General features: G+C 44.8%; 21 non-coding genes across 21 annotated transcripts; 11 read left to right on the forward strand and 10 right to left on the reverse strand.

Moving 5' to 3' along the window:
• The first annotated feature begins 2353 nt into the window (after window positions 1-2353).
• Window positions 2354-2426, forward strand: trnaf-gaa (transfer RNA phenylalanine (anticodon GAA)). Its single transcript has one exon. It is a non-coding gene; the product is annotated as a tRNA-Phe (tRNA).
• A 1037-nt stretch (window positions 2427-3463) lies between these two features.
• trnav-cac (transfer RNA valine (anticodon CAC)) lies at window positions 3464-3536 on the reverse strand. Its single transcript has one exon. It is a non-coding gene; the product is annotated as a tRNA-Val (tRNA).
• An 895-nt stretch (window positions 3537-4431) lies between these two features.
• trnaf-gaa (transfer RNA phenylalanine (anticodon GAA)) lies at window positions 4432-4504 on the forward strand. Its single transcript has one exon. It is a non-coding gene; the product is annotated as a tRNA-Phe (tRNA).
• A 1039-nt stretch (window positions 4505-5543) lies between these two features.
• On the reverse strand, window positions 5544-5616 carry trnav-cac (transfer RNA valine (anticodon CAC)). Its single transcript has one exon. It is a non-coding gene; the product is annotated as a tRNA-Val (tRNA).
• Window positions 5617-6512: 896 nt separating this feature from the next.
• Window positions 6513-6585, forward strand: trnaf-gaa (transfer RNA phenylalanine (anticodon GAA)). Its single transcript has one exon. It is a non-coding gene; the product is annotated as a tRNA-Phe (tRNA).
• Window positions 6586-7621: 1036 nt separating this feature from the next.
• Window positions 7622-7694, reverse strand: trnav-cac (transfer RNA valine (anticodon CAC)). Its single transcript has one exon. It is a non-coding gene; the product is annotated as a tRNA-Val (tRNA).
• An 898-nt stretch (window positions 7695-8592) lies between these two features.
• On the forward strand, window positions 8593-8666 carry trnaf-gaa (transfer RNA phenylalanine (anticodon GAA)). Its single transcript has one exon. It is a non-coding gene; the product is annotated as a tRNA-Phe (tRNA).
• Window positions 8667-9702: 1036 nt separating this feature from the next.
• trnav-cac (transfer RNA valine (anticodon CAC)) lies at window positions 9703-9775 on the reverse strand. Its single transcript has one exon. It is a non-coding gene; the product is annotated as a tRNA-Val (tRNA).
• Window positions 9776-10671: 896 nt separating this feature from the next.
• Window positions 10672-10744, forward strand: trnaf-gaa (transfer RNA phenylalanine (anticodon GAA)). Its single transcript has one exon. It is a non-coding gene; the product is annotated as a tRNA-Phe (tRNA).
• Window positions 10745-11778: 1034 nt separating this feature from the next.
• On the reverse strand, window positions 11779-11851 carry trnav-cac (transfer RNA valine (anticodon CAC)). The gene has a single exon. It is a non-coding gene; the product is annotated as a tRNA-Val (tRNA).
• An 898-nt stretch (window positions 11852-12749) lies between these two features.
• On the forward strand, window positions 12750-12822 carry trnaf-gaa (transfer RNA phenylalanine (anticodon GAA)). Its single transcript has one exon. It is a non-coding gene; the product is annotated as a tRNA-Phe (tRNA).
• A 1021-nt stretch (window positions 12823-13843) lies between these two features.
• trnav-cac (transfer RNA valine (anticodon CAC)) lies at window positions 13844-13916 on the reverse strand. Its single transcript has one exon. It is a non-coding gene; the product is annotated as a tRNA-Val (tRNA).
• Window positions 13917-14815: 899 nt separating this feature from the next.
• On the forward strand, window positions 14816-14888 carry trnaf-gaa (transfer RNA phenylalanine (anticodon GAA)). Its single transcript has one exon. It is a non-coding gene; the product is annotated as a tRNA-Phe (tRNA).
• A 1037-nt stretch (window positions 14889-15925) lies between these two features.
• On the reverse strand, window positions 15926-15998 carry trnav-cac (transfer RNA valine (anticodon CAC)). The gene has a single exon. It is a non-coding gene; the product is annotated as a tRNA-Val (tRNA).
• Window positions 15999-16896: 898 nt separating this feature from the next.
• On the forward strand, window positions 16897-16969 carry trnaf-gaa (transfer RNA phenylalanine (anticodon GAA)). The gene has a single exon. It is a non-coding gene; the product is annotated as a tRNA-Phe (tRNA).
• Window positions 16970-18006: 1037 nt separating this feature from the next.
• trnav-cac (transfer RNA valine (anticodon CAC)) lies at window positions 18007-18079 on the reverse strand. The gene has a single exon. It is a non-coding gene; the product is annotated as a tRNA-Val (tRNA).
• An 898-nt stretch (window positions 18080-18977) lies between these two features.
• Window positions 18978-19050, forward strand: trnaf-gaa (transfer RNA phenylalanine (anticodon GAA)). The gene has a single exon. It is a non-coding gene; the product is annotated as a tRNA-Phe (tRNA).
• Window positions 19051-19401: 351 nt separating this feature from the next.
• On the forward strand, window positions 19402-19474 carry trnaf-gaa (transfer RNA phenylalanine (anticodon GAA)). The gene has a single exon. It is a non-coding gene; the product is annotated as a tRNA-Phe (tRNA).
• A 1019-nt stretch (window positions 19475-20493) lies between these two features.
• trnav-cac (transfer RNA valine (anticodon CAC)) lies at window positions 20494-20566 on the reverse strand. Its single transcript has one exon. It is a non-coding gene; the product is annotated as a tRNA-Val (tRNA).
• An 899-nt stretch (window positions 20567-21465) lies between these two features.
• On the forward strand, window positions 21466-21538 carry trnaf-gaa (transfer RNA phenylalanine (anticodon GAA)). Its single transcript has one exon. It is a non-coding gene; the product is annotated as a tRNA-Phe (tRNA).
• Window positions 21539-22576: 1038 nt separating this feature from the next.
• trnav-cac (transfer RNA valine (anticodon CAC)) lies at window positions 22577-22649 on the reverse strand. The gene has a single exon. It is a non-coding gene; the product is annotated as a tRNA-Val (tRNA).
• Between the last annotated feature and the right edge of the window lie 21 nt (window positions 22650-22670).

The raw sequence follows: 22670 nt of genomic DNA on the forward strand, positions 1-22670 counted from the left end.
AGGCTACAAATAAATACATTTGACTACATATGAGTGATAAGGTCAGGGGCTCTTGGTAAAAGTTTGGTGCCCTCTGGGGCCACGCTATGGTCACTCGACAAAACTTCTCCATATGATGAAAGGCTGACAGACACCAATGTTTGGGCCATGATGCTCAGTGGCCGCTGTGCATTGGCCTAAAGGCCCGACATGTTTTTGGAATCCCAGGAATCACAGCTGGGTTCACTGTCCCTCAAAACCTTGGGGTGCCTGATCAGACTGCGTGACGTACAGGACAACGGTCCAAATGAACACACAAACAGGGGCTCAGACTTATTATTGTCCCATTTCAGGCTGCAGGTTGATGGTGAGTCTTGCTTCTCTGATTTCAAATCCATTCAACTTTCACAGGACGTGCACTGGCTTCTGAAGACAGGGAGTACAGGTCATATCCAGGGTTTCAACGACCAATGTCCCGCTCCCTACCACAACCACGTGTGTTGCAATACTGAAGAAAAGAAAAAACTAGTGCTGCTTGTACAAATGTGAGAGAAAATGACATCCTCTGTTTCTTCTGCCTGGCATTGAACAGGGACCTTTTGCGTGTGAAGCAAACGTGATAACCGCTACACACTACATAAACTTTGATCTGATTAAGGCTTTGGTTATGGCAGAGTTGGTACAGTATCTCACCTCTTCAAAGCTAATACTTAAACTCGCTGTTGCTTTATCAGAAAGATTTAATGGTTCCTTGAAAATTATTTGTTGTAGCCTAATCTCTGACAAAAATATAAGACGCAATCCAACAAAAGCTGCTCTGGGCCAGACCACCAACAATTGCAGCCACTCAAGTTATTTGCTCTCTTTTCAAAACCATTTACCAACTTAAGCCACATTCTTTCTCTAAGTACAAATTGCTGCCCCTGAGCATGTTAGGATTGAGTAGGATTGGAGAGGGCCTGGAGGTTTTGGTATCTTTCCAGGTCAGCCCTGGTGTAGCACAGCAGAATCTGCCAAAATCAATTTCAATCAAGTTGCTGGAAACACAAACATGTTTTAGCGCTGCTTAAGCCTACTCAAAGATTCCTTTTTGTTGCATGAAGCAGTAACACAACCTCAACAACCAAAGCCAGTGGTTTCTACCTAATGCTACCTTGTAGCTGGGAGCTTTTGAATTTTCTCTTCTCAGCTTACCCTCGTAACCCGGTAAATTTTGCAAGAAAAAGCAAGAGTTGATTGCTGTGTGTCAATGACTAGTTTACAGGGGACGCACAACACACCACAAATTCCATATTCACACATTATTCATATTGGTAGTGATAAGTATCAATAATACTTACAGTTGGATTTGGAAAGTGTCCCACTACAAGGTTAGTAAGGCTGTAGCTTAACATTATTCACCCAAAGGGTGAGGCAGACGTTGGTGCATGAACAATGCCACTTGTGGAAGCCAGGGTGATGTCAGGGGCTCCGCCACTACGCCCATCCAGCAAGCAGAGGAAGGAATCCCAGCAGCCAGGGAGCCCACACACCTTCAGTTCCAGGAGGGCAGGTGTTGCAACCCAAGCCGCCCACACAGAGCCCCCCATGCAGAGCTGCAGCAGCCACAGAGACAGCACCCGAGGCCAGAGTGGGCCACCGGGGGTCAACGCTGTCCGCCCCATGAGAACCAGGGGCAAACACTCCCCCCGGCGGGAGGGTCGGCCTGAAAGAGTAGAGCCCAAGGACCCACGGTCCGTAGGGAGCCCGCCAGAAGATGCCCCCGCGCCCAGAGTGGGGCCCGCCCCCAGTCCACCACCCCCACATGGGCGGAGCGGGGCCTACCCCATCGGCCCGGCCTCATCCCCTGGCGCTACAGCGGCCTGCAGCACAAGGCCAGCAATTGGTGGGGTCAGCAGAAAAGAGACCACCCAGGCAGACGATCATCGTACCCTGGGCGAAAAACCGGACCCCCCACACTTCAACCGCACCACACGCAAACCAACTCACACAAACACAGACGCCCGACCTCATCCCCTGGCGCTACAGCGGCCTGCAGCACAAGGCCAGCAATTGGTGGGGTCAGCAGAAAAGAGACCACCCAGGCAGACCACCCAGCACACACAATCTGATATGGAGTCACTTGATAGATGTTGGCTCCAAAAACATGTGTTTTCCTTTTGGATTCATCCTCCAATCAACATTGTAGAAAATTCAGCAGCTGTTATGACGCTGTTTCGCTATTTGCCTTGTTCTCAGGTTCTTTGATTCTGTAAATTCCCTTAACGGGAATGTTTTTCTTTGTTATCAAGTCACAGGAAGGAAAACTTTTACAAGGTTTTGTCTAAAAACCTGAAATTTGACACTCTTTGCCACCATCATGTGGCTTGCTTGTGCTGAAATAGCTCAGCTGGGAGAGCCTTAGACTGAAGATCTAAAGGTCCCTGGTTCAATCCCGGGTTTCAGCAGGTAATTCCCCTGTTCTTTGCTTTATCCTTTAAAAGAAAACCTTTACAGGAGGAGGCGGGGCGAGACATACCATGGAAACACAATCTGTAAGGCAGTGGCCTCTTAAGACAGGCATTTTGAGTGCGAGTCCCGCCCAGGGTGGAGCCAGAGGAAGCTTTCTGGGGCCCATAACCCATAGGTCGATGGATTAAAACCCTCCTCTGCTAGAGTTTTTCCATCAGCACCTATGTTGTCATCAACTTTGAGCCTGTAGCTGATCCTAGGCATAAATGACTGAACACACTCATTGCTCTGATAAGAATTTTACAGCAAAGAAACACAGTCGTTAGTCTAATAAGAACATACCAGGCAACAACTTTCAAAGCTGTGTGACTTTGAGTTCCATCACTGGTAACAGAGAGACCTGTGAAAGCACACCAGCCAAAATAAAGGAACCTTGACCAACGTTGGGCTCGAACCCTGAGATTAACAGCTTTAGGCTTATCTGACTGAGCTAGCCAGGCTACAAATAAATACATTTGACTACATATGAGTGATAAGGTCAGGGGGCTCTTGGTAAAAGTTGGTGCCCTCTGGGGCCACGCTATGTCACTTCGACAAAACTTCTCCATATGATGAAAGGCTGACACCAATGTTTGGCCATGATGCTCAGTGGCCGCTGTGCATTGGCCTAAAGGCCCGACATGTTTTGGAATCCCAGGAATCACAGCTGGGTTCACTGTCCCTCAAAACCTTGGGGTGCCTGATCAGACTGCGTGACGTACAGGACAACGGTCCAAATGAACACACAAACAGGGCTCAGACTTATTATTGTCCCATTTCAGGCTGCAGGTTGATGGTGAGTCTTGCTTCTCTGATTTCAATCCATTCAACTTTCACAGACGTGCACTGGCTTCTGAAGACAGGGAGTACAGGTCATATCCAGGATTTCAACGACCAATGTCCCGCTCCCTACCACAACCACGTGTGTTGCAATACTGAAGAAAAGAAAAAAACTAGTGCTGCTTGTACAAATGTGAGAGAAAATGACATCCTCTGTTTCTGCCTGGCATTGAACCAGGGACCTTTTGCGTGTGAAGCAAACGTGATAACCGCTACACTACAGAAACTTTGATCTGATTACGGCTTTGGTTATGGCAGAGTTGGTACAGTATCTCACCTCTTCAAAGCTAATACTTAAACTCGCTGTTGCTTTATCAGAAAGATTTAATGGTTCCTTGAAAATTATTTGTTGTAGCCTAAATCTCTGACAAAAATATAAGACGCAATCCAACAAAAGCTGCTCTGGCCAGACACACCAACAATTGCAGCCACTCAAGTTATTTGCTCTCTTTTCAAAACCATTTACCAACTTAAGCCACATTCTTTCTCAAGTACAAATTGCTGCCCCTGAGCATGTTAGGATTGAGTGGATTGGAGAGGCCTGGAGGTTTGGTATCTTTCCAGGTCAGCCCTGGCGTAGCACAGCAGAATCTGCCAAAATCAATTTCAATCAAGTTGCTGGAAACACAAACATGTTTTAGCGCTGCTTAAAGCCTACTCAAAGATTCCTTTTTGTTGCATGAAGCAGTAACACACCTCAACAACCAAAGCCAGTGGTTTCTACCTAATGCTACTTGTAGCTGGGAGCTTTTGAATTTTCTCAGCTTACCCTCGTAACCACGGTAAATTTTGCAAGAAAAAGCAAGAGTTGATTGCTGTGTGTCAATGACTAGTTACAGTGGACAGCACACACAATCTGATATGGAGTCACTTGATAGATGTTGGCTCCAAAACATGTGTTTTCCTTTTGGATTCATCCTCCAATCAACATTGTAGAAAATTCAGCAGCTGTTACGACGCTGTTTCGCTATTTGCCTTGTTCTCAGGTTCTTTGACTCTGTAAATTCCCTTAACGGGAATGGTTTTCTTTGTTATCAAGCCACAGGAAGGAAAACTTTTACAAGGTTTTGTCTAAAAACCTGAAATTTGAAACTCTTTGCCACCATCATGTGGCTTGCTTGTGCTGAAATAGCTCAGCTGGGAGAGCGTTAGACTGAAGATCTAAAGGTCCCTGGTTCAATCCCGGGTTTCAGCAGGTAATTCCCCTGTTTCTTTGCTTTATCCTTTAAAAGAAAACCTTTACAGGAGGAGGCGGGGCGAGACATACCATGGAAACACAATCTGTAAGGCACTGGCCTCTTAAGACAGGCATTTTGAGTGCGAGTCCCGCCCAGGCTGGAGCAGAGGAAGCTTGCTGGGCCCATAACCCAGAGGTCGATGGATTAAAAACCCTCCTCTGCTAGAGTTTTTCCATCAGCACCTATGTTGTCATCAACTTTGAGCCTGTAGCTGATCCTAGGCATAAATGACTGAACACACTCATTGCTCTGATAAGAATTTTACAGCAAAGAAACACAGTCGTTAGTCTGATAAGAACATACCAGGCAACAACTTTCAAAGCTGTGTGACTTTGAGTTCCATCACTGGTAACAGAGAGACCTGTGAAAGCACACCAGCCAAAATAAAGGAACCTTGACCAACGGTGGGCTCGAACCCTGAGATTAACAGCCTTAGGCTTATCTGACTGAGCTAGCCAGGCTACAAATAAAACATTTGACTACATATGAGTGATAAGGTCAGGGGGCTCTTGGTAAAAGTTTGGTGCCCTCTGGGGCCCACGCTATGTCACTCGACAAAACTTCTCCATATGATGAAAGGCTGACACCAATGTTTGGCCATGATGCTCAGTGGCCGCTGTGCATTGGCCTAAAGGCCCGACATGTTTTTGGAATCCCAGGAATCACAGCTGGGTTCACTGTCCCTCAAAACCTTGGGGTGCCTGATCAGACTGCGTGACGTACAGGACAACGGTCCAAATGAACACACAAACAGGGCTCAGACTTATTATTGTCCCATTTCAGGCTGCAGGTTGATGGTGAGTCTTGCTTCTCTGATTTCAATCCATTCAACTTTCACAGACGTGCACTGGCTTCTGAAGACAGGGAGTACAGGTCATATCCAGGGTTTCAACGACCAATGTCCCGCTCCCTACCACAACCACGTGTGTTGCAATACTGAAGAAAAGAAAAAAACTAGTGCTGCTTGTACAAATGTGAGAGAAAAATGACATCCTCTGTTTCTGCCTGGCATTGAACCAGGGACCTTTTGCGTGTGAAGCAAACGTGATAACCGCTACACTACAGAAACTTTGATCTGATTAAGGCTTTGGTTATGGCAGAGTTGGTACAGTATCTCACCTCTTCAAAGCTAATACTTAAACTCGCTGTTGCTTTATAAGAAAGATTTATGGTTCCTTGAAAATTATTTGTTGTAGCCTAAATCTCTGACAAAAATATAAGACGCAATCCAACAAAAGCTGCTCTGGCCAGACACACCAACAATTGCAGCCACTCAAGTTATTTGCTCTCTTTTCAAAACCATTTACCAACTTAAGCCACATTCTTTCTCAAGTACAAATTGCTGCCCCTGAGCATGTTAGGATTGAGTGGATTGGAGAGGCCTGGAGGTTTTGGTATCTTTCCAGGTCAGCCCTGGCGTAGCACAGCAGAATCTGCCAAAATCAATTTCAATCAAGTTGCTGGAAACACAAACATGTTTTAGCGCTGCTTAAAGCCTACTCAAAGATTCCTTTTTGTTGCATGAAGCAGTAACACACCTCAACAACCAAAGCCAGTGGTTTCTACCTAATGCTACTTGTAGCTGGGAGCTTTTGAATTTTCTCAGCTTACCCTCGTAACCACGGTAAATTTTGCAAGAAAAAGCAAGAGTTGATTGCTGTGTGTCAATGACTAGTTACAGTGGACAGCACACACAATCTGATATGGAGTCACTTGATAGATGTTGGCTCCAAAAACATGCGTTTTCCTTTTGGATTCATCCTCCAATCAACATTGTAGAAAATTCAGCAGCTGTTACGACGCTGTTTCGCTATTTGCCTTGTTCTCAGGTTCTTTGACTCTGTAAATTCCCTTAACGGGAATGGTTTTCTTTGTTATCAAGCCACAGGAAGGAAAACTTTTACAAGGTTTTGTCTAAAAACCTGAAATTTGAAACTCTTTGCCACCATCATGTGGCTTGCTTGTGCTGAAATAGCTCAGCTGGGAGAGCGTTAGACTGAAGATCTAAAGGTCCCTGGTTCAATCCCGGGTTTCAGCAGGTAATTCCCCTTTTCTTTGCTTTATCCTTTAAAAGAAAACCTTTACAGGAGGAGGCGGGGCGAGACATACCATGGAAACACAATCTGTAAGGCACTGGCCTCTTAAGACAGGACATTTTGAGTGCGAGTCCCGCCCAGGCTGGAGCAGAGGAAGCTTGCTGGGCCCATAACCCAGAGGTCGATGGATTAAAACCCTCCTCTGCTAGAGTTTTTCCATCAGCACCTATGTTGTCATCAACTTTGAGCCTGTAGCTGATCCTAGGCATAAATGACTGAACACACTCATTGCTCTGATAAGAATTTTACAGCAAAGAAACACAGTCGTTAGTCTGATAAGAACATACCAGGCAACAACTTTCAAAGCTGTGTGACTTTGAGTTCCATCACTGGTAACAGAGAGACCTGTGAAAGCACACCAGCCAAAATAAAGGAACCTTGACCAACGGTGGGCTCGAACCCTGAGATTAACAGCTTAGGCTTATCTGACTGAGCTAGCCAGGCTACAAATAAATACATTTGACTACATATGAGTGATAAGGTCAGGGGGCTCTTGGTAAAAGTTTGGTGCCCTCTGGGGCCACGCTATGTCACTCGACAAAACTTCTCCATATGATGAAAGGCTGACACCAATGTTTGGCCATGATGCTCAGTGGCCGCTGTGCATTGGCCTAAAGGCCCGACATGTTTTTGGAATCCCAGGAATCACAGCTGGGTTCACTGTCCCTCAAAACCTTGGGGTGCCTGATCAGACTGCGTGACGTACAGGACAACGGTCCAAATGAACACACAAACAGGGCTCAGACTTATTATTGTCCCATTTCAGGCTGCAGGTTGATGGTGAGTCTTGCTTCTCTGATTTCAATCCATTCAACTTTCACAGACGTGCACTGGCTTCTGAAGACAGGGAGTACAGGTCATATCCAGGGTTTCAACGACCAATGTCCCGCTCCCTACCACAACCACGTGTGTTGCAATACTGAAGAAAAGAAAAAAACTAGTGCTGCTTGTACAAATGTGAGAGAAAATGACATCCTCTGTTTCTGCCTGGCATTGAACCAGGGACCTTTTGCGTGTGAAGCAAACGTGATAACCGCTACACTACAGAAACTTTGATCTGATTAAGGCTTTGGTTATGGCAGAGTTGGTACAGTATCTCACCTCTTCAAAGCTAATACTTAAACTCGCTGTTGCTTTATCAGAAAGATTTAATGGTTCCTTGAAAATTATTTGTTGTAGCCTAAATCTCTGACAAAAATATAAGACGCAATCCAACAAAAGCTGCTCTGGCCAGACACACCAACAATTGCAGCCACTCAAGTTATTTGCTCTCTTTTCAAAACCATTTACCAACTTAAGCCACATTCTTTCTCAAGTACAAATTGCTGCCCCTGAGCATGTTAGGATTGAGTGGATTGGAGAGGCCTGGAGGTTTTGGTATCTTTCCAGGTCAGCCCTGGCGTAGCACAGCAGAATCTGCCAAAATCAATTTCAATCAAGTTGCTGGAAACACAAACATGTTTTAGCGCTGCTTAAAGCCTACTCAAAGATTCCTTTTTGTTGCATGAAGCAGTAACACACCTCAACAACCAAAGCCAGTGGTTTCTACCTAATGCTACTTGTAGCTGGGAGCTTTTGAATTTTCTCAGCTTACCCTCGTAACCCACGGTAAATTTTGCAAGAAAAAGCAAGAGTTGATTGCTGTGTGTCAATGACTAGTTACAGTGGACAGCACACACAATCTGATATGGAGTCACTTGATAGATGTTGGCTCCAAAAACATGCGTTTTCCTTTTGGATTCATCCTCCAATCAACATTGTAGAAAATTCAGCAGCTGTTACGACGCTGTTTCGCTATTTGCCTTGTTCTCAGGTTCTTTGACTCTGTAAATTCCCTTAACGGGAATGGTTTTCTTTGTTATCAAGCCACAGGAAGGAAAACTTTTACAAGGTTTTGTCTAAAAACCTGAAATTTGAAACTCTTTGCCACCATCATGTGGCTTGCTTGTGCTGAAATAGCTCAGCTGGGAGAGCGTTAGACTGAAGATCTAAAGGTCCCTGGTTCAATCCCTGGGTTTCAGCAGGTAATTCCCCTTTTCTTTGCTTTATCCTTTAAAAGAAAACCTTTACAGGAGGAGGCGGGGCGAGACATACCATGGAAACACAATCTGTAAGGCACTGGCCTCTTAAGACAGGCATTTTGAGTGCGAGTCCCGCCCAGGCTGGAGCAGAGGAAGCTTGCTGGGCCCATAACCCAGAGGTCGATGGATTAAAACCCTCCTCTGCTAGAGTTTTTCCATCAGCACCTATGTTGTCATCAACTTTGAGCCTGTAGCTGATCCTAGGCATAAATGACTGAACACACTCATTGCTCTGATAAGAATTTTACAGCAAAGAAACACAGTCGTTAGTCTGATAAGAACATACCAGGCAACAACTTTCAAAGCTGTGTGACTTTGAGTTCCATCACTGGTAACAGAGAGACCTGTGAAAGCACACCAGCCAAAATAAAGGAACCTTGACCAACGGTGGGCTCGAACCCTGAGATTAACAGCTTTAGGCTTATCTGACTGAGCTAGCCAGGCTACAAATAAATACATTTGACTACATATGAGTGATAAGGTCAGGGGGCTCTTGGTAAAAGTTTGGTGCCCTCTGGGGCCACGCTATGTCACTCGACAAAACTTCTCCATATGATGAAAGGCTGACACCAATGTTTGGCCATGATGCTCAGTGGCCGCTGTGCATTGGCCTAAAGGCCCGACATGTTTTTGGAATCCCAGGAATCACAGCTGGGTTCACTGTCCCTCAAAACCTTGGGGTGCCTGATCAGACTGCGTGACGTACAGGACAACGGTCCAAATGAACACACAAACAGGGCTCAGACTTATTATTGTCCCATTTCAGGCTGCAGGTTGATGGTGAGTCTTGCTTCTCTGATTTCAATCCATTCAACTTTCACAGACGTGCACTGGCTTCTGAAGACAGGGAGTACAGGTCATATCCAGGGTTTCAACGACCAATGTCCCGCTCCCTACCACAACCACGTGTGTTGCAATACTGAAGAAAAGAAAAAAACTAGTGCTGCTTGTACAAATGTGAGAGAAAATGACATCCTCTGTTTCTGCCTGGCATTGAACCAGGGACCTTTTGCGTGTGAAGCAAACGTGATAACCGCTACACTACAGAAACCTTGATCTGATTAAGGCTTGGTTATGGCAGAGTTGGTACAGTATCTCACCTCTTCAAAGCTAATACTTAAACTCGCTGTTGCTTTATCAGAAAGATTTAATGGTTCCTTGAAAATTATTTGTTGTAGCCTAAATCTCTGACAAAAATATAAGACGCAATCCAACAAAAGCTGCTCTGGCCAGACACACCAACAATTGCAGCCACTCAAGTTATTTGCTCTCTTTTCAAAACCATTTACCAACTTAAGCCACATTCTTTCTCAAGTACAAATTGCTGCCCCTGAGCATGTTAGGATTGAGTGGATTGGAGAGGCCTGGAGGTTTTGGTATCTTTCCAGGTCAGCCCTGGCGTAGCACAGCAGAATCTGCCAAAATCAATTTCAATCAAGTTGCTGGAAACACAAACATGTTTTAGCGCTGCTTAAAGCCTACTCAAAGATTCCTTTTTGTTGCATGAAGCAGTAACACACCTCAACAACCAAAGCCAGTGGTTTCTACCTAATGCTACTTGTAGCTGGGAGCTTTTGAATTTTCTCAGCTTACCCTCGTAACCACGGTAAATTTTGCAAGAAAAAGCAAGAGTTGATTGCTGTGTGTCAATGACTAGTTACAGTGGACAGCACACACAATCTGATATGGAGTCACTTGATAGATGTTGGCTCCAAAAACATGCGTTTTCCTTTTGGATTCATCCTCCAATCAACATTGTAGAAAATTCAGCAGCTGTTACGACGCTGTTTCGCTATTTGCCTTGTTCTCAGGTTCTTTGACTCTGTAAATTCCCTTAACGGGAATGGTTTTCTTTGTTATCAAGCCACAGGAAGGAAAACTTTTACAAGGTTTTGTCTAAAAACCTGAAATTTGAAACTCTTTGCCACCATCATGTGGCTTGCTTGTGCTGAAATAGCTCAGCTGGGAGAGCGTTAGACTGAAGATCTAAAGGTCCCTGGTTCAATCCCGGGTTTCAGCAGGTAATTCCCCTTTCCTTGCTTTATCCTTTAAAAGAAAACCTTTACAGGAGGAGGCGGGGCGAGACATACCATGGAAACACAATCTGTAAGGCACTGGCCTCTTAAGACAGGCATTTTGAGTGCGAGTCCCGCCCAGGCTGGAGCAGAGGAAGCTTGCTGGGCCCATAACCCAGAGGTCGATGGATTAAAACCCTCCTCTGCTAGAGTTTTTCCATCAGCACCTATGTTGTCATCAACTTTGAGCCTGTAGCTGATCCTAGGCATAAATGACTGAACACACTCATTGCTCTGATAAGAATTTTACAGCAAAGAAACACAGTCGTTAGTCTGATAAGAACATACCAGGCAACAACTTTCAAAGCTGTGTGACTTTGAGTTCCATCACTGGTAACAGAGAGACCTGTGAAAGCACACCAGCCAAAATAAAGGAACCTTGACCAACGGTGGGCTCGAACCCTGAGATTAACAGCTTTAGGCTTATCTGACTGAGCTAGCCAGGCTACAAATAAATACATTTGACTACATATGAGTGATAAGGTCAGGGGGCTCTTGGTAAAAGTTTGGTGCCCTCTGGGGCCACGCTATGTCACTCGACAAAACTTCTCCATATGATGAAAGGCTGACACCAATGTTTGGCCATGATGCTCAGTGGCCGCTGTGCATTGGCCTAAAGGCCCGACATGTTTTGGAATCCCAGGAATCACAGCTGGGTTCACTGTCCCTCAAAACCTTGGGGTGCCTGATCAGACTGCGTGACGTACAGGACAACGGTCCAAATGAACACACAAACAGGGCTCAGACTTATTATTGTCCCATTTCAGGCTGCAGGTTGATGGTGAGTCTTGCTTCTCTGATTTCAATCCATTCAACTTTCACAGACGTGCACTGGCTTCTGAAGACAGGGAGTACAGGTCATATCCAGGATTTCAACGACCAATGTCCCGCTCCCTACCACAACCACGTGTGTTGCAATACTGAAGAAAAGAAAAAAACTAGTGCTGCTTGTACAAATGTGAGAGAAAATGACATCCTCTGTTTCTGCCTGGCATTGAACCAGGGACCTTTTGCGTGTGACGCAAACGTGATAACCGCTACACTACAGAAACTTGATCTGATTAAGGCTTTGGTTATGGCAGAGTTGGTACAGTATCTCACCTCTTCAAAGCTAATACTTAAACTCGCTGTTGCTTTATCAGAAAGATTTAATGGTTCCTTGAAAATTATTTGTTGTAGCCTAAATCTCTGACAAAAATATAAGACGCAATCCAACAAAAGCTGCTCTGGCCAGACACACCAACAATTGCAGCCACTCAAGTTATTTGCTCTCTTTTCAAAACCATTTACCAACTTAAGCCACATTCTTTCTCAAGTACAAATTGCTGCCCCTGAGCATGTTAGGATTGAGTGGATTGGAGAGGCCTGGAGGTTTTGGTATCTTTCCAGGTCAGCCCTGGCGTAGCACAGCAGAATCTGCCAAAATCAATTTCAATCAAGTTGCTGGAAACACAAACATGTTTTAGCGCTGCTTAAAGCCTACTCAAAGATTCCTTTTTGTTGCATGAAGCAGTAACACACCTCAACAACCAAAGCCAGTGGTTTCTACCTAATGCTACCTTGTAGCTGGGAGCTTTTGAATTTTCTCAGCTTACCCTCGTAACCCACGGTAAATTTTGCAAGAAAAAGCAAGAGTTGATTGCTGTGTGTCAATGACTAGTTACAGTGGACAGCACACACAATCTGATATGGAGTCACTTGATAGATGTTGGCTCCAAAAACATGCGTTTTCCTTTTGGATTCATCCTCCAATCAACATTGTAGAAAATTCAGCAGCTGTTACGACGCTGTTTCGCTATTTGCCTTGTTCTCAGGTTCTTTGACTCTGTAAATTCCCTTAACGGGAATGGTTTTCTTTGTTATCAAGCCACAGGAAGGAAAACTTTTACAAGGTTTTGTCTAAAAACCTGAAATTTGAAACTCTTTGCCACCATCATGTGGCTTGCTTGTGCTGAAATAGCTCAGCTGGGAGAGCGTTAGACTGAAGATCTAAAGGTCCCTGGTTCAATCCCGGGTTTCAGCAGGTAATTCCCCTTTTCTTTGCTTTATCCTTTAAAAGAAAACCTTTACAGGAGGAGGCGGGGCGAGACATACCATGGAAACACAATCTGTAAGGCACTGGCCTCTTAAGACAGGACATTTTGAGTGCGAGTCCCGCCCAGGCTGGAGCAGAGGAAGCTTGCTGGGCCCATAACCCAGAGGTCGATGGATTAAAACCCTCCTCTGCTAGAGTTTTTTCCATCAGCACCTATGTTGTCATCAACTTTGAGCCTGTAGCTGATCCTAGGCATAAATGACTGAACACACTCATTGCTCTGATAAGAATTTTACAGCAAAGAAACACAGTCGTTAGTCTGATAAGAACATACCAGGCAACAACTTTCAAAGCTGTGTGACTTTGAGTTCCATCACTGGTACAGAGAGACCTGTGAAAGCACACCAGCCAAAATAAAGGAACCTTGACCAACGGTGGGCTCGAACCCTGAGATTAACAGCTTAGGCTTATCTGACTGAGCTAGCCGAGGCTACAAATAAATACATTTGACTACATATGAGTGATAAGGTCAGGGGGCTCTTGGTAAAAGTTTGGTGCCCTCTGGGGCCACGCTATGTCACTCGACAAAACTTCTCCATATGATGAAAGGCTGACACCAATGTTTGGCCATGATGCTCAGTGGCCGCTGTGCATTGGCCTAAAGGCCCGACATGTTTTTGGAATCCCAGGAATCACAGCTGGGTTCACTGTCCCTCAAAACCTTGGGGTGCCTGATCAGACTGCGTGACGTGAACACACAAACAGGGCTCAGACTTATTATTGTCCCATTTCAGGCTGCAGGTTGATGGTGAGTCTTGCTTCTCTGATTTCAAATCCATTCAACTTTCACAGGACGTGCACTGGCTTCTGAAGACAGGGAGTACAGGTCATATCCAGGGTTTCAACGACCAATGTCCCGCTCCCTAGCCACAACCACGTGTGTTGCAATACTGAAGAAAAGAAAAAAACTAGTGCTGCTTGTACAAATGTGAGAGAAAATGACATCCTCTGTTTCTGCCTGGCATTGAACCAGGGACCTTTTGCGTGTGAAGCAAACGTGATAACCGCTACACTACAGAAACCTTGATCTGATTAGGGCTTTGGTTATGGCAGAGTTGGTACAGTATCTCACCTCTTCAAAGCTAATACTTAACTCGCTGTTGCTTTATCAGAAAGATTTAATGGTTCCTTGAAAATTATTTGTTGTAGCCTAAATTCTCTGACAAAAATATAAGACGCAATCCAACAAAAGCTGCTCTGGCCAGACACACCAACAATTGCAAGCCACTCAAGTTATTTGCTCTCTTTTCAAAACCATTTACCAACTTAAGCCACATTCTTTCTCAAGTACAAATTGCTGCCCCTGAGCATGTTAGGATTGAGTGGATTGGAGAGGCCTGGAGGTTTTGGTATCTTTCCAGGTCAGCCCTGGCTGTAGCACAGCAGAATCTGCCAAAATCAATTTCAATCAAGTTGCTGGAAACACAAACATGTTTTAGCGCTGCTTAAAGCCTACTCAAAGATTCCTTTTTGTTGCATGAAGCAGTAACACACCTCAACAACCAAAGCCAGTGGTTTCTACCTAATGCTACTTGTAGCTGGGAGCTTTTGAATTTTCTCAGCTTACCCTCGTAACCACGGTAAATTTTGCAAGAAAAAGCAAGAGTTGATTGCTGTGTGTCAATGACTAGTTACAGTGGACAGCACACACAATCTGATATGGAGTCACTTGATAGATGTTGGCTCCAAAAACATGCGTTTTCCTTTTGGATTCATCCTCCAATCAACATTGTAGAAAATTCAGCAGCTGTTACGACGCTGTTTCGCTATTTGCCTTGTTCTCAGGTTCTTTGACTCTGTAAATTCCCTTAACGGGAATGGTTTTCTTTGTTATCAAGCCACAGGAAGGAAAACTTTTACAAGGTTTTGTCTAAAAACCTGAAATTTGAAACTCTTTGCCACCATCATGTGGCTTGCTTGTGCTGAAATAGCTCAGCTGGGAGAGCGTTAGACTGAAGATCTAAAGGTCCCTGGTTCAATCCCGGGTTTCAGCAGGTAATTCCCCTGTTCTTTGCTTTATCCTTTAAAAGAAAACCTTTACAGGAGGAGGCGGGGCGAGACATACCATGGAAACACAATCTGTAAGGCACTGGCCTCTTAAGACAGGCATTTTGAGTGCGAGTCCCGCCCAGGGCTGGAGCAGAGGAAGCTTGCTGGGCCCATAACCCAGAGGTCGATGGATTAAAACCCTCCTCTGCTAGAGTTTTTCCATCAGCACCTATGTTGTCATCAACTTTGAGCCTGTAGCTGATCCTAGGCATAAATGACTGAACACACTCATTGCTCTGATAAGAATTTTACAGCAAAGAAACACAGTCGTTAGTCTGATAAGAACATACCAGGCAACAACTTTCAAAGCTGTGTGACTTTGAGTTCCATCACTGGTAACAGAGAGACCTGTGAAAGCACACCAGCCAAAATAAAGGAACCTTGACCAACGGTGGGCTCGAACCCTGAGATTAACAGCTTTAGGCTTATCTGACTGAGCTAGCCAGGCTACAAATAAATACATTTGACTACATATGAGTGATAAGGTCAGGGGGCTCTTGGTAAAAGTTTGGTGCCCTCTGGGGCCACGCTATGTCACTCGACAAAACTTCTCCATATGATGAAAGGCTGACACCAATGTTTGGCCATGATGCTCAGTGGCCGCTGTGCATTGGCCTAAAGGCCCGACATGTTTTTGGAATCCCAGGAATCACAGCTGGGTTCACTGTCCCTCAAAACCTTGGGGTGCCTGATCAGACTGCGTGACGTACAGGACAACGGTCCAAATGAACACACAAACAGGGCTCAGACTTATTATTGTCCCATTTCAGGCTGCAGGTTGATGGTGAGTCTTGCTTCTCTGATTTCAATCCATTCAACTTTCACAGACGTGCACTGGCTTCTGAAGACAGGGAGTACAGGTCATATCCAGGGTTTCAACGACCAATGTCCCGCTCCCTACCACAACCACGTGTGTTGCAATACTGAAGAAAAGAAAAAAACTAGTGCTGCTTGTACAAATGTGAGAGAAAATGACATCCTCTGTTTCTGCCTGGCATTGAACCAGGGACCTTTTGCGTGTGAAGCAAACGTGATAACCGCTACACTACAGAAACTTTGATCTGATTAAGGCTTTGGTTATGGCAGAGTTGGTACAGTATCTCACCTCTTCAAAGCTAATACTTAAACTCGCTGTTGCTTTATCAGAAAGATTTAATGGTTCCTTGAAAATTATTTGTTGTAGCCTAAATCTCTGACAAAAATATAAGACGCAATCCAACAAAAGCTGCTCTGGCCAGACACACCAACAATTGCAGCCACTCAAGTTATTTGCTCTCTTTTCAAAACCATTTACCAACTTAAGCCACATTCTTTCTCAAGTACAAATTGCTGCCCCTGAGCATGTTAGGATTGAGTGGATTGGAGAGGCCTGGAGGTTTTGGTATCTTTCCAGGTCAGCCCTGGCTGTAGCACAGCAGAATCTGCCAAAATCAATTTCAATCAAGTTGCTGGAAACACAAACATGTTTTAGCGCTGCTTAAAGCCTACTCAAAGATTCCTTTTTGTTGCATGAAGCAGTAACACACCTCAACAACCAAAGCCAGTGGTTTCTACCTAATGCTACTTGTAGCTGGGAGCTTTTGAATTTTCTCAGCTTACCCTCGTAACCCCGGTAAATTTTGCAAGAAAAAGCAAGAGTTGATTGCTGTGTGTCAATGACTAGTTACAGTGGACAGCACACACAATCTGATATGGAGTCACTTGATAGATGTTGGCTCCAAAAACATGCGTTTAGCTTTTGGATTCATCCTCCAATCAACATTGTAGAAAATTCAGCAGCTGTTACGACGCTGTTTCGCTATTTGCCTTGTTCTCAGGTTCTTTGACTCTGTAAATTCCCTTAACGGGAATGGTTTTCTTTGTTATCAAGCCACAGGAAGGAAAACTTTTACAAGGTTTTGTCTAAAAACCTGAAATTTGAAACTCTTTGCCACCATCATGTGGCTTGCTTGTGCTGAAATAGCTCAGCTGGGAGAGCGTTAGACTGAAGATCTAAAGGTCCCTGGTTCAATCCCGGGTATCAGCAGGTAATTCCCCTGTTCTTTGCTTTATCCTTTAAAAGAAAACCTTTACAGGAGGAGGCGGGGCGAGACATACCATGGAAACACAATCTGTAAGGCACTGGCCTCTTAAGACAGGCATTTTGAGTGCGAGTCCCGCCCAGGGTGGAGCAGAGGAAGCTTGCTGGGCCCATAACCCAGAGGTCGATGGATTAAAACCCTCCTCTGCTAGAGTTTTTCCATCAGCACCTATGTTGTCATCAACTTTGAGCCTGTAGCTGATCCTAGGCATAAATGACTGAACACACTCATTGCTCTGATAAGAATTTTACAGCAAAGAAACACAGTCGTTAGTCTAATAAGAACATACCAGGCAACAACTTTCAAAGCTGTGTGACTTTGAGTTCCATCACTGGTAAGAGAGAGACCTGTGAAAGCACACCAGCCAAAATAAAGGAACCTTGACCAACAGTGGGCTCGAACCCTGAGATTACCAGCCTTTGGCTTATCTGACTGAGCTAGCCAGGCTACAAATAAATACATTTGACTACATATGAGTGATAAGGTCAGGGGGCTCTTGGTAAAAGTTTGGTGCCCTCTGGGGCCACGCTATGTCACTCGACAAAACTTCTCCATATGATGAAAGGCTGACACCAATGTTTGGCCATGATGCTCAGTGGCCGCTGTGCATTGGCCTAAAGGCCCGACATGTTTTTGGAATCCCAGGAATCACAGCTGGGTTCACTGTCCCTCAAAACCTTGGGGTGCCTGATCAGACTGCGTGACGTACAGGACAACGGTCCAAATGAACACACAAACAGGGCTCAGACTTATTATTGTCCCATTTCAGGCTGCAGGTTGATGGTGAGTCTTGCTTCTCTGATTTCAAACCATTCAACTTTCACAGACGTGCACTGGCTTCTGAAGACAGGGAGTACAGGTCATATCCAGGGTTTCAACGACCAATGTCCCGCTCCCTAGCCACAACCACGTGTGTTGCAATACTGAAGAAAAGAAAAAAACTAGTGCTGCTTGTACAAATGTGAGAGAAAATGACATCCTCTGTTTCTGCCTGGCATTGAACCAGGGACCTTTTGCGTGTGAAGCAAACGTGATAACCGCTACACTACAGAAACTTTGATCTGATTAAGGCTTTGGTTATGGCAGAGTTGGTACAGTATCTCACCTCTTCAAAGCTAATACTTAAACTCGCTGTTGCTTTATCAGAAAGATTTAATGGTTCCTTGAAAATTATTTGTTGTAGCCTAAATCTCTGACAAAAATATAAGACGCAATCCAACAAAAGCTGCTCTGGCCAGACACACCAACAATTGCAGCCACTCAAGTTATTTGCTCTCTTTTCAAAACCATTTACCAACTTAAGCCACATTCTTTCTCAAGTACAAATTGCTGCCCCTGAGCATGTTAGGATTGAGTGGATTGGAGAGGCCTGGAGGTTTTGGTATCTTTCCAGGTCAGCCCTGGCGTAGCACAGCAGAATCTGCCAAAATCAATTTCAATCAAGTTGCTGGAAACACAAACATGTTTTAGCGCTGCTTAAAGCCTACTCAAAGATTCCTTTTTGTTGCATGAAGCAGTAACACACCTCAACAACCAAAGCCAGTGGTTTCTACCTAATGCTACCTGTAGCTGGGAGCTTTTGAATTTTCTCAGCTTACCCTCGTAACCCACGGTAAATTTTGCAAGAAAAAGCAAGAGTTGATTGCTGTGTGTCAATGACTAGTTACAGTGGACAGCACACACAATCTGATATGGAGTCACTTGATAGATGTTGGCTCCAAAAACATGCGTTTTCCTTTTGGATTCATCCTCCAATCAACATTGTAGAAAATTCAGCAGCTGTTACGACGCTGTTTCGCTATTTGCCTTGTTCTCAGGTTCTTTGACTCTGTAAATTCACTTAACGGGAATGGTTTTCTTTGTTATCAAGCCACAGGAAGGAAAACTTTTACAAGGTTTTGTCTAAAAACCTGAAATTTGAATCTCTTTGCCAACATCATGTGGCTTGCTTGCGCTGAAATAGCTCAGCTGGGAGAGCATTAGACTGAAGATCTAAAGGTCCCTGGTTCAATCCCGGGTTTCAGCAGGTAATTCCCCTGTTCTTTGCTTTATCCTTTAAAAGAAAACCTTTACAGGAGGAGGCGGGGCGAGACATACCATGGAAACACAATCTGTAAGGCACTGGCCTCTTAAGATAGGCACTTTGAGTGCGAGTCCCGCCCAGGGTGTAGCAGAGGAAGCTTGCTGGGCCCATAACCCAGAGGTCGATGGATTAAAACCCTCCTCTGCTAGAGTTTTTTCCATCAGCACCTATGTTGTCTTTAACTTTGAGCCTGTAGCTAATCCTAGGCATAATGACTAAACACACTCATTGCTCTGATAAGAATTTTACAGCAAGAAACACAGTCGTTATTGCCACATCATGTGGCTTGCTTGTGCTGAAATAGCTCAGCTGGGAGAGCGTTAGACTGAAGATCTAAAGGTCCCTGGTTCAATCCCGGGTTTCAGCAGGTAATTCCCCTGTCTTTGCTTTATCCTTTAAAAAAAACCTTACAGAGGACATACCATGGAAACACAATCTGTAAGGCACTGGCCTCTTAAGATAGGCATTTTGAGTGCGAGTCCCGCCCAGGGTGGAGCAGAGGAAGCTTGCTGGGCCCATAACCCAGAGGTCGATGGATTAAAACCCTCCTCTGCTAGAGTTTTTCCATCAGCACCTATGTTGTCATCAACTTTGAGCCTGTAGCTGATCCTAGGCATAAATGACTGAACACACTCATTGCTCTGATAAGAATTTTACAGCAAAGAAACACAGTCGTTAGTCTAATAAGAACATACCAGGCAACAACTTTCAAAGCTGTGTGACTTTGAGTTCCATCACTGGTAAGAGAGAGACCTGTGAAAGCACACCAGCCAAAATAAAGGAACCTTGACCAACAGTGGGCTCGAACCCTGAGATTAACAGCCTTTGGCTTATCTGACTGAGCTAGCCAGGCTACAAATAAATACATTTGACTACATATGAGTGATAAGGTCAGGGGGCTCTTGGTAAAAGTTTGGTGCCCTCTGGGGCCACGCTATGTCATTCGACAAAAGTGCACTATACGATGAAAGGCTGACACCAATGCTTGGCCATGATGCTCAGTGGCGGCTGAGCAATGGCCTAAAGGCCCGGCATGTCTTTGGTATCCCAGGAATCACAGCTGGGTTCACTGTCCCTCAAAACCTAGGGGTGCCTGATCAGACTGCGTGACGTACAGGACAACGGTCCAAATGAACACACAAACAGGGCTCAGACTTATTATTGTCCCATTTCAGGCTGCAGGTTGATGGTGAGTCTTGCTTCTCTGATTTCAAACCATTCAACTTTCACAGGCGTGCACTGGCTTCTGAAGACAGGGATTACAGGTCATATCCAGGGTTTCAACGACCAATGTCCCGCTCCCTAGCACAACCACGTGTGTTGCAATACTGAAGAAAGAAAAAAACTAGTGCTGCTTGTACAAATGTGAGAGAAAAGAACATCCTCTGTTTCTGCCTGGCATTGAACCAGGGACCTTTTGCGTGTGAAGCAAACGTGATAACCACTACACTACAGAAACCTTGATCTGATTAGGGCTTTGGTCATGGCAAAGTTGGTACAGTATCTCACCTCTTCAAAGCTAATACTTAAACTCGCTGTTGCTTTATCAGAAAGATTTATTGGTTCCTTGAAAATTATTTGTTATAGCCTAATTCTCTGACAAAAATATAAGACGCAATCCAACAAAAGCTGCTCTGGCCAGACACACCAACAATTGCAGCCACTCAAGTTATTTGCTCTCTTTTCAAAACCATTTACCAACTTAAGCCACATTCTTCCTTAAGTACAAATTGCTGCCCCTGAGCATGTTATGATTATGTAGGATTGGAGAGGCCTGGAGGTTTTGGTATCTTTCCAGGTCAGCCCTGGCGTAGCACAGCAGAATCTGCCAAAATCAATTTCAATCAAGTTGCTGGAAACACAAACATGTTTTAGCGCTGCTTAAAGCCTACTCAAAGATTCCTTTTTGTTGCATGAAGCAGTAACACACCTCAACAACCAAAGCCAGTGGTTTCTACCTAATGCTACCTGTAGCTGGGAGCTTTTGAATTTTCTCAGCTTACCCTCGTAACGCCCGGTAAATTTTGCAAGAAAAAGCAAGAGTTGATTGCTGTGTGTCAATGACTAGTTACAGTGGACAGCACACACAATCTGATATGGAGTCACTTGATAGATGTTGGCTCCAAAAACATGCGTTTTCCTTTTGGATTCATCCTCCAATCAACATTGTAGAAAATTCAGCAGCTGTTACGACGCTGTTTCGCTATTTGCCTTGTTCTCAGGTTCTTTGACTCTGTAAATTCCCTTAACGGGAATGGTTTTCTTTGTTATCAAGCCACAGGAAGGAAAACTTTTACAAGGTTTTGTCTAAAAACCTGAAATTTGAAACTCTTTGCCACCATCATGTGGCTTGCTTGTGCTGAAATAGCTCAGCTGGGAGAGCGTTAGACTGAAGATCTAAAGGTCCCTGGTTCAATCCCGGGTTTCAGCAGGTAATTCCCCTGTTCTTTGCTTTATCCTTTAAAAGAAAACCTTTACAGGAGAAGGCGGGGCGAGACATACAATGGAAACACAATCTGTAAGGCACTGGCCTCTTAAGACAGGCATTTTGAGTGCGAGTCCCGCCCAGGGTGTAGCAGAGGAAGCTTGCTGGGCCCATAACCCAGAGGTCGATGGATTAAAACCCTCCTCTGCTAGAGTTTTTCCATCAGCACCTATGTTGTCATCAACTTTGAGCCTGTAGCTGATCCTAGGCATAAATGACTGAACACACTCATTGCTCTGATAAGAATTTTACAGCAAAGAAACACAGTCGTTAGTCTGAATAAGAACATACCAGGCAACGACTTTCAAAGCTGTGTGACTTTGAGTTCCATCACTGGTAAGAGAGAGACATGTGAAAGCACACCAGCCAAAATAAAGGAATCTTGACCAACAGTGGGCTCGAACCCTGAGATTACCAGCCTTTGGCTTATCTGACTGAGCTAGCCAGGCTACAAATAAATACATTTGACTACATATGAGTGATAAGGTCAGGGGGCTCTTGGTAAAAGTTTGGTGCCCTCTGGGGCCACGCTATGTCATTCGACAAAAGTGCACCTATACCGATGAAAGGCTGACACCAATGCTTGGCCATGATGCTCAGTGGCGGCTGAGCAGTGGCCTAAAGGCCCGGCATGTCTTTGGTATCCCAGGAATCACAGCTGGGTTCACTGTCCCTCAAAACCTTGGGGTGCCTGATCAGACTGCGTGACGTACAGGACAACGGTCCAAATGAACACACAAACAGGGCTCAGACTTATTATTGTCCCATTTCAGGCTGCAGGTTGATGGTGAGTCTTGCTTCTCTGATTTCAAACCATTCAACTTTCACAGGCGTGCACTGGCTTCTGAAGACAGGGATTACAGGTCATATCCAGGGTTTCAACGACCAATGTCCCGCTCCCTAGCACAACCACGTGTGTTGCAATACTGAAGAAAGAAAAAAACTAGTGCTGCTTGTACAAATGTGAGAGAAAAGGACATCCTCTGTTTCTGCCTGGCATTGAACCAGGGACCTTTTGCGTGTGAAGCAAACGTGATAACCACTACACTACAGAAACCTTGATCTGATTAGGGCTTTG

This window comes from Betta splendens, chromosome 9, assembly GCF_900634795.4.
Source record: "Betta splendens chromosome 9, fBetSpl5.4, whole genome shotgun sequence".
NCBI lineage: Eukaryota > Metazoa > Chordata > Actinopteri > Anabantiformes > Osphronemidae > Betta > Betta splendens.